The following is a 10,485-nucleotide window of genomic DNA, read 5'->3' on the forward strand; positions in this document are numbered from 1 at the left end:
TAAAATGACAATACATTATTTATTATTCATTTATATTGGGGCACAAAATATTCTGAAACACAACCAAAACAAACAGAACATGCATCCAACAAATTAGTAGTCATAAGATTGATGTAGTCATTGTGTGCTATGAATATGTGACCAAATAGTTTCATTTGTACTACTTTAATACACAAATAAGTGAATGTGTCCCAATACTTTAGGTCCCCTAAATGGAACCATGGACATAAAGTGCTGTAATTTCTAAACGGTTCACCCGATATGGATGAAAACACCCTGAAATTAAAGTTGACAGCCTGCATGTTAACCTCATAGTCATTGTATTATTTCAAATCCAAAGTGCTGGAGTACAGTGTCATTGTCCCAATACTTTTGGAGCATACAGAAGAACCAATAGAGAACCAAAAAGGGTTCATATATGGAACCCCTAAATATATATATATTTTTTTACCAGAACCATCAATGATTTGAATCTTCTTCTGAAAAGAGTTCTTTTCATTTTCTTTTCATTTTGATCAAAGAACCGAAAGGTTCTATATAGAACAATGGGCAGTTCTAGGCATAAAACGGGTATTTGTTCATTTCTCAAGTAAAGGATTCGCCAATGTCTTTACAATCTTGAATAACTGCAACATGCAGTGCATTGTTTCTAAGGGCAAGGTGAATTACTGGCACTGAAACCAGAATGTTAACAGACAGGTTCTCTGTGTAGATTTTAAATTTCTTCCTTCTTCCTTGTATAGTTCAGATTACTTTTCTGGCAGCAGAAGCAAACATAAAGTTAATAGAGGCAGTTTACATGTGTGTGTGTGTACCAAGGGTTTTTACTGAGTCAGAATTTTGAAGGTCTGCACTCCTTTAACATGTAATACATTTCAAAAGGGTATACAACATATTAAAATGTGATCATTTTGGAGGTTGCGTACATACATACAAAAAAAAATCTAATGTGTTTGCCCAATATAAATTTAAAAAACAAGGATATCTCTAGCTCCAATAGCCACAGACACAAGCAAGAGACAGGCAAGAGACAGGCAAGAGACAGGCAGGATACAGGCAGGATACAGGCAAGAGACAGGCAAGAGACAGGCAGGATACAGGCAAGAGACAGGCAGGAGACAGGCAGGATACAGGCAAGAGACAGGCAGGAGACAGGCAAGAGACAGGCAGGAGACAGGCAGGATACAGGCAAGAGACAGGCAGGAGACAGGCAGGAGACAGGCAGGATACAGGCAAGAGACAGGCAGGATACAGGCAAGAGACAGGCAAGAGACAGGCAGGAGACAGGCAAGAGACAGGCAGGAGACAGGTTAGAGACAGGCAGGAGACAGGCAGTTTTTAATATTTATTTTCTCATTTCCTTCTTTTAATAAGGACGGTCACAATCTCCCACCTAACATGTTTTTCATTTCATGCCCACATTATCGGCAAAATATTTGGTAACAATTTACTTTGACTACATATCCATAACACATCTATAGGCGTTTCATGGACATGTCATAACAGGTCCCAACCACATTATTGAAGGTTAATTAAATATATCCATAGCATATCTATAGCGCATTCATGTCATGCTATGCAAGAGCTCATTTTTTTAGGTACATTAATCGATGCATCATTACAACGACAGCGTAGTGTCATCATTATGGCTGTTCTCAAAAGAATGCTTCTGCCATACCAGCGTTAATGACAAAGCCACGTTTAGAAAATTATGTTTCGAGTTTTAACGTCACGTGCACAAGTACTGTGAAATGCCTTTCTTGTAAGCTCCAAACCCAACAATGCAGTAATCAATATCAATGTAGCGCTACAAATAACAAGGTTGAAAAAAACCACACATAATAAATAGAAATAATAAGAACACAAGAAAGTAAGAAGCTATATAAAGGGTCAGTTCCAGGGTCAGTTCCAGTACCATATTAACAATGTGCAGGGATACTGGAGTGGTAGAGGTAGATAGGTGTAGGGGTAAGGTAACTAGGCATCAGGATATATGATAAAGAGAGTAGCAGCAGTGTAAAGGATGATTGTATATGAGTTCATTATACAACACATTTTCCAAAAAGTAGTAGCATTAGTCACGTAAACACAGAAATAAACAAATGGCACATTGGATTCCTCATTTTAAAAATAAGTGCTGCTTTTCTTACCGAGGAGACGAAGTTAAATAAATTACTATACTACTATTATTATACACATGCGTGTGTGTAGAGTCAGTATGAATGTGTGTGTATGTTATGTGTGTTTGAGCAAATTAAGTGAGTGTTGGAGTGTATGTGTGTGTGTGTCGGAGTGTCCGTGAGTGAGTGTGTACAGTCCTGTGAGTATGAGTAGAAACAAAAAGTGCAAATTAAATAAAATATACTGGCTATATATGCTGATATACAGAGCCATGAAAAAGTATTTTTCCCCTTTCAGATTTTCTCTATTTGTGCATATTTTTGAATGTTATCAGATCTTCAACCAAAACCTAATATTAGATAAAGGAAACCTGAGTTTATGAATAACAAAACATTTTCTTGTTTTTACTTATTTAAAGTTATGCAACACCCAATTCCCCTGTGTGAAAAACTATTTGCCCACTTCCATTCAACAACTGGTTGTGCCACCTTTAGCTGCAATGACTGTAATCAAATGCTTCCTGTAGTTATTGATCAGTCTCTCACGTCACTGTAGAGGAATTCTGGCCCACTCGTCCATGTAGAACTGTGACATTGGTGGGTTTTCAAACATGAACTGCCACAACATCTCAATTGGGATTAGGTCTGGACTTTGACTAGGCCATTCCAAACCTTAAAATGTGTTACTTTTTAGCCATTTTTCATGAAGACTTGATTGTGTGTTTTGAATCATTGTCTTGCTGCATGACCCAGCTGCTATCTATGTATACATATATACATACATATATATATATATAGACATGCATTCTGCTCTGTATCGGAGAATATCAGTCCGTGAGCTGATATTATATATATATATATATATATATATATTATATTATTATATATATAATATCAGCTCAGCTCACGGACTGATATTCTCCGATACAGAGCAGAATGCATGGTTCCTTCTATAAAGGCCATTTAAAAAAATAAACTTTATTTAACTAGGCAAGTCAGTGAAGAACAAATTCTTACGTACAATGACGGCCTTGGAACAGTGGGTTAACTGCCTTTTTCAGGGGCTGAACGACCGGTCACCTCTGCTGAGGCGCGGGAAATCTGTCAGTCCGGCTGAGACAATGGAGCATGGTGACCTAGAGCGCCGGAGAGAGCATACGTGACGGTACACCCTCCCCGACGCGTTCGGCTCCAGCCACAGGACGCCAACCAAAGGGACGATCCCGGGGATCAGGAGCGGACCGGTCACCCCTGCTGATTTGCGGGAACCTGTCGCCGGCTGGGGCGTGGGAACCTGACAGACCGGCTGAGGCAGGGGAGCCTGGTGATCCGGCTGAGGCATGAGAGCCTGACGAACTGGTGGAGGCAGGGGAGCCTGGTGATCCGGCTGAGGCATGAGAGCCTGACGAACTGGTGGAGGCAGGGGAGCCTGGTGATCCGGCTGAGGCATGAGAGCCTGACGAACTGGTGGAGGCAGGGGAGCCTGGTGATCCGGCTGAGGCATGAGAGCCTGACGAACTGGTGGAGGCAGGGGAGCCTGGCGATCTGTCTGAGGCATGAGAGCCTGAAAAGCCCGTGGAGGCAGGGGAGCCTGGTGATGTGTCTGAGGCATGAGAGCCTGACGAACTGGTGGAGGCAGGGGAGCCTGGTGATGTGTCTGAGGCATGAGAGCCTGACAAACTGGTGGAGGCAGGGGAGCCTGACGATCTGTCTGAGGCATGAAAGCCCGACGAACTGGTGAAGGCAGGGGAGCCTGGTGATGTGTCTGAGGCATGAGAGCCTGTAGAAGCTCCCGGACCCGACGTCATTCCCACTGACACACAAAACAATATACACTCCTTGATCATTCCCTTAGGTGAGGTGTCATTCTGTAATGACGTGCGCTGAGAGTCGGAAAGCAAGTTCAGGGAGTGAGTGTTTTGTCTAGATGGTTACATTTTAATAATTTTAATCCTACTTTTTAACACAAAAAAATGTGGAAATAGGTGTGAATACTTACTGAAGGCACTGCATACAGTCTAGTGAGTGTGCGTAGGGTCCGTGCCAGATAGGGTCTGAGCAGAAAGTTTAGGTACCATTGATTTACTATTTAGCATTCTTATGGCTTGGGGGTAGAAGCTGTCTGGGAGCCTGTTTGTGCGAGAACTGATGCTACTGTACCGTTTGCCAGATGGTAGCAGAGTGAAAAGTTAGTCTGTGGCTTGGGTGGCTGAAGTCTTTCCTCCTCTGTAGTGCATTGTGGTCAAAGGTGGTGCATTTGCCATACCAAGTGGTGATCCAGCCAGATCCAGCCAGATGCTCTCAATGGTGCAACTGTATAACTGTTTGAGGATCCAAGGGCCCATGCTTAGGGCTGTGGCGGTCGTGAAATTTTGTCAGACGGTTATTGTCATGCAAAAGACTGCCAGTCTCACGATAAATTACCGTTAATTAACATAAACACATTTAGCATCTCCATGCCTCCACGCATACAAGACGAATACAAGCCACTGATGCTTGCCTTTGGAACGTCTACATTTTAAAAAGTCTAATAAATCAGTTTAACATACACCATCACAATAAATCCATTATTTATTTTAGGCAGGTCTAAAGAAACATTATGATATGAAGAAAATATGTTTCAGAAGAACAGAATATGTCTTAGTGTATGTTCCCCTGGCTATACACCATGCCATAGGCTGTAGGCTTGTTCATTTAGCAGTCCCGTGACATTATTGTATATGATTTTATTATAAGAATATAATTGAATTTCACTGAATAAAATAAAATAAAAATTTTTTTTCCCATTTCGGTACAAGTGCGCATATCAAGTGGCTATGTCTTCTGTAAACGTGATCATTTGAAACAGGTTCTATAATACATGCTCAAGCCAGCTAGATTTAGTTATTTGGCAACTTTAGTTGTGAATGATACAAACCTTGGATCTCTTGGGAAGCTCATGGGACAATGGTGATCAGTTTGAAACATGTTGGGATTACAAACTGGGACAGGGACAGATTGAACGTGTCCGTGAACACACTTGCCGGTGGTCTGCGCATGCTTTGACAACTCGCCCTGGTATTCCGTTTGATTGTTAACCTGTTTAAACACTTTGTTCACATCTGACACAGAGAGCGAGATCACACAGTCAACCGGAAAAAATGGGGGCTTTCACACAAGGCACTATATTATATACCCTCAAAGCGAGCATAAAGGCCGTTTAGCTCGTTTGGGAGTCCTGCATCTACTATCTGAACTTATTTCAGTGTAAAGAATATATTTTGCATACGCAACGGAAGAAAAATAGGCCTATTTATACCACATGTTAGATGGTCCTTCTGTAGCTCAGTTGGTAGAGCATGGTAGAGCAGTTGGTAGAGCATGGCGCTTGTAACGCCAGGGTAGTGGGTTCGATCCCCGGGACCACCCATACGTAGAATGTATGCACACATGACTGTAAGTCGCTTTGGATAAAAGCGTCTGCTAAATGGCATATATATATTAGATCCATTGCACAGAATAGATAAAGAAACTGTCAAAATACAGTAAAATCTCAATCATAAGCCAAGAAACAAAATCAGTGATGTCTGTTGTTTTGTTCCGGGCAACAGCTTTTCATCAACATCACAGGTGATATTCTCCTCGGCCAGACAGCGGGGGAAATATCTTCTGGCATGACGCATCCTCCCCTGACACAACTCTGCTGGAATGTCACCTGTGGTGGAATATTCTATTCAAGTTAGAGAGACCATTTCTTCAAACAATCATCTTTATTCAATATTGATTAATTATTGCAATAATGAAACCAGTCAACTCAACAGTCTTGACTGTTGGGCTGAGTGGCGTAACTGAAAATGAAAAAACAGATATTATATAGGACCTACAAAGGCTGGTTACAACCCCTGCCAGAAGCCACCTTTGTCCAACTGCTGGTTATATCTGCACGAGATCTTGTTTAACTTCCAAGCCGCTTAGTTTCTCAGATGCCAGGATGATGAGTGTCATGACATTGCCCTCTTTGGGTGTGGCGAGCCCCATCCTTCAACTAGGTTGCTGTGGTAGGAGAGACGTCGTAAATTCCTGAGGATCATGGACACACAGTATAGAGAGAGTACATATTCATAGAGAACAGGGGAATTTCTTCCACCTCACAGAACTCGAGGTCTGAACAAATTTCATGTTCCGGAGAAAGTATAGAAGATCGGTGAAGAATCCAGCTACGAACTGGTCCGTTTGTTACAACTTGGGAGACGGTGTGGCCACATTACCATAACGCTGTTTATATAATAGCCTCAGTTATGAGGTTTACATCTAATTGTTGTATGATGAATGAGTGAGTATGATACTGTTTACACAATTTTACAATGTGATTTTGGACTGTTTAATGAAGGAAAACTCAAAAAGGGAATTGAATCATCACTAAATCAGAGGACCGCCCCTGAGCCCAGTTAGGGTCAGACGTCCTGGGACGGCCCTTTTCTGCAATTCCGAATAAAACCCAACTTTGAGAAATGATCACCAGACCATGTTTTTCTCCATTAGGAGAGGACAAAGGTTGTAAACCATTAAACTCTTAGACTATCGATACCGACAGAATAAGAACAAGTCTTTGATATTAATTACTAGTCTGCAGCTTGGAATTCGGTATCATTGAACGCGAAGAACGACAACCGCCGATACATCCATTCTATAACAAATGAATGTCACTCTGAACTATCCCCTCTAACCAAGACAGAGAAAGAGAGAGAGAGAGAGAGAGAGAGAGAGAGAGAGAGAGAGAGAGAGAGAGAGAGAGAGAGAGAGAGAGAGAGAGAGGGGACGAAACTCTCCAACAGAAACAAACTTTTCACCAGCGATCAAAACGACACACTGAGCATAAATATATATATTGATATAAGCCGCCATGCCGGTTTAGCCCACTAGGGCACATTCTCCTATCATTTCTTGTAACCATATTTACTGTTTGTTTATGCATTTCTGTGAATTACTTAGTAATAAATAAAGGATTTAAGACAATTGATGTATGGATGACTGATAGTGAAGACTGGGTTCGTGCAGATAACCAACAATTTATGACGTTTGGAATGAGACTAACGTGAGGTAAAGTAAACAATTCATTAATTTGAAGACTAATTGATCAGATAAAATATCTTAAAAGTTATTTTAGGAAAAGATCACTTTGTAATCTGAATATTTTTCCTTGGTCCCCCCGACTTCCTAGTTAATTACAGTTACATGATTAATCAATTTGATCGCATAATACTATTTACAGAGAATCTTTGATAAAAAACGAAAAGTCTTCATTTAATGATAGTAAAGACACGACATGAGACAATGAGGCATTGTTCTAAACTCTTCCAGGCTATCTCTATCTCGGCTCACACACGCCACATTTTGTACATGGAATGCCAGCTTTAGGTTTTTATCATCAAGTCACCAAGTCAAAACTAATTTCCTTGACCATTCGCCCAGACTAACTGCTGGAAGCTAGAGTGTAAACCACCGCTTTACAGAAACACAGAATTAAACAGAACAGAAATGTCCTACTATTTGTTAAGTATATAAGCGGTAACTATTAATATTTAAAAAATCATGTAAATATGTAATTTTTCTATCACACACCACAGGCCTCCTCCATTGCCCGGAGAAGAGCCATACGTTCATGGGGTTTGTGATCATACACCTTCCACCGCCATGCTGAAAACAACTCCTCAATGGGGTTGAGAAATGAGGAATATGGTTTGAGATAGAACATTTTTAACCTGGGATGGTCATGGATACTAGTTGCGGACCTAAGCAGCCAAATGGAACATCACGTTGTCCCAAGTTAGAACATACATTTGCAGCTCAGGATCACCTGGCACTCTCTGCTCTGGCTGAAAAAGATTCTCATGTAAGGTGTTCAGGAAATGAAGGAGATGGGCAGTGTTGTATGGTCCAAGGGCAGCATAGCGGTGGGGGACCCCATTGTGGCTCATAGCTGCGCATATGGTGATATTTCCACAGCGCTGGCCAGGTACCTCGTTGACCAAGGATGTTCCTTCCTCTCCCCGTCCTTGTCTTTGTTGAATTGAATCCAGCCTCATCTATGAATATGAGTTTCTGGAGGATGGGACTTGCATCCAACTCCATAATTCTCTGAAATGACAGTACATACAGTAATTACTGTATAGTAAAGTTCACCGGCAACATCAATGAGTCTCTAATGTTTCAGGAGTGTAATACAGCACAGTACTTACTTGCCCATATTCGTACCATTTATCCTTCACTCTTTGGGAATTACTTTCAAATGGGACAGATTTGCTTCACCCCGGAGATGATGTTTCGCCTCCACCTCCACCTTCGCCTCCACCTCCACCTTTGCCTCCACCTCCACCTTTGCCTCCACCTCTGCATCCACTTCCACTTACGCCTCCACCTTCGCCTCCACCTCCACCTTCGCCTCCACCTTCACCTCCAACTCTTCCTCCACCTTCACCTCCGCCTCTTCCTTCACCTCCGCCTTCGCCTCCGCCTTCGCCTCCACCTTCGCCTCCACCCTCACCTCCCTCTTCACCTCCAACTTCACCTCCACCTCTTCCTCCACCTTCACCTCCGCCTCTTCCTCCACCTTCGCCTTCGCCTCCGCCTCCACCTTCGCCTCCACCTCCACCTCCACCTCCACCTCTTCCTCCACCTTTTCCTCCACCTTCACCTCCACCTTCACCTCCACCTTCGCCTCCACCTCTTCCTTCACCTCTTCCTCCACCTCCACCTCTTCCTCCACCTTTGCCTCTACCTTCGCCTCTTCCTCCGCCTTCACCTCCACCTCTTCCTCCACCTTCACCTCCACCTCTACCTCTTCCTCCACCTCTTCCTCCGCCTTCACCTCCACCTCCACCTCTTCCTCTGCCTTCACCTCTTCCTCCACCTTCGCCTCTGCCTTTGCCTCTTCCTCCACCTCCGCCTTCACCCCCACCTCCTCCTCCTCCGCCTCCACCTCTTCTTCCACCTTCACCTCTTCCTCCACCTTCGCCTCCACCTCTTCCTCCACCTTCGCTTCCACCTCTTCCTCCGCCTTCGCCTCCACCTCTTCCTCCGCCTTCGCCTCCGCCTCCACCTCTACCTCTACCTCTACCTCCACTTCTCTCTGCCAAATTTTCTTCCATTGTTCTACAAACACAGGATTACTCACCTGGGGCCTTTTTATCCACACCAAAATGAACATTTACACAATTAGTGTTTGCGCATGTGAAGAGTGAATGTGATCAATTATTAATTGAGCTTCGCTTGTTGAACAATGTTGCTTTTCATTTGCACACGATATATTTTAGTTGTGAATGTTGTGCCGAAGGTATAGAATTGTGTGTTGTGTTTAGCCAAATGTTTGTTATTGAATTGCAATCTGAGTGTAAAGCAAAAACATGTGCCAGTAGTATTGCAGATTTGGTGTATGGTTCTGCTGAATGAGTTACAGATTTGGGTCATTATGCATCATGGGCCAGTTTTAGTGTGTAAACGATTGGGACAAACTGTAGTTGGCAATATCAAAGGGTTTTGTTATGAACAAGCCATCTGTCTCAATGAAGGATGGAGCCAAGTTTGCTTTTTTTTGCCTAGATGTCACGTTCTGACCTTAGTTCTTTTATTACGTTTTTGTTTTAGTATGGTCAGGGCGTGAGTTGGGTGGGTTTGTCTATGTTCCGTTTTCTATGTTGTATTTTGCATTTGGCCTGGTATGGTTCTCAATCAGAGGCAAGTGTCGTTAGTTGTCTCTGATTGAGAATCATACTTAGGCAGCCTTTTTCCACTTGTGTTTTGTGGGTGTTTATTTTCTGTCTAGTGTGTGTTGTCACCTTACAGAACTGTTTTGGTTTTGTTTCTTTCTCTTTGTTTGTCACGCCCTGGCCTTAGTATTTTGTGTTTTCTTTAGTATTGTGGTTAGGCCAGTGTGTGACATGGGTGATTATGTGTTTGTCTTGTCTCGGGGTTTTGTAGATTAATGGGGTTGTGTTTAGTATAGTATTCTTGGTAAATCTATGGTTGCCTAGAGTGGTTCTCAATCAGAGGCAGGTGTTTATCGTTGTCTCTGATTGGGAACCATATTTAGGCAGCCATATTCTTTGGGTATTTTGTGGGTGATTGTTCCTGTCTCTGTGTTTTGCACCAGTTAGAACTGTTTTCGTTTTTCCACAGTTTCTTGTTTTGTATAAGTATATTGTTCACGTTATCATCTTTATTAAAGATGTTTATAAATAACCACGCTGCGTTTTGGTCCGCCTCTCTTTCACCAGAAGAAAACCGTAACATTGTTATTTTGTTTAGTGTTCTGAGTTTAAATAAATATCATCATGAACACGTACCACGCTGCGCTTCGGTCCTCACCTTCTGCACCGACGATGGCCGT

This window comes from Oncorhynchus keta, chromosome 22 (assembly GCF_023373465.1).
Source record: "Oncorhynchus keta strain PuntledgeMale-10-30-2019 chromosome 22, Oket_V2, whole genome shotgun sequence".
NCBI lineage: Eukaryota > Metazoa > Chordata > Actinopteri > Salmoniformes > Salmonidae > Oncorhynchus > Oncorhynchus keta.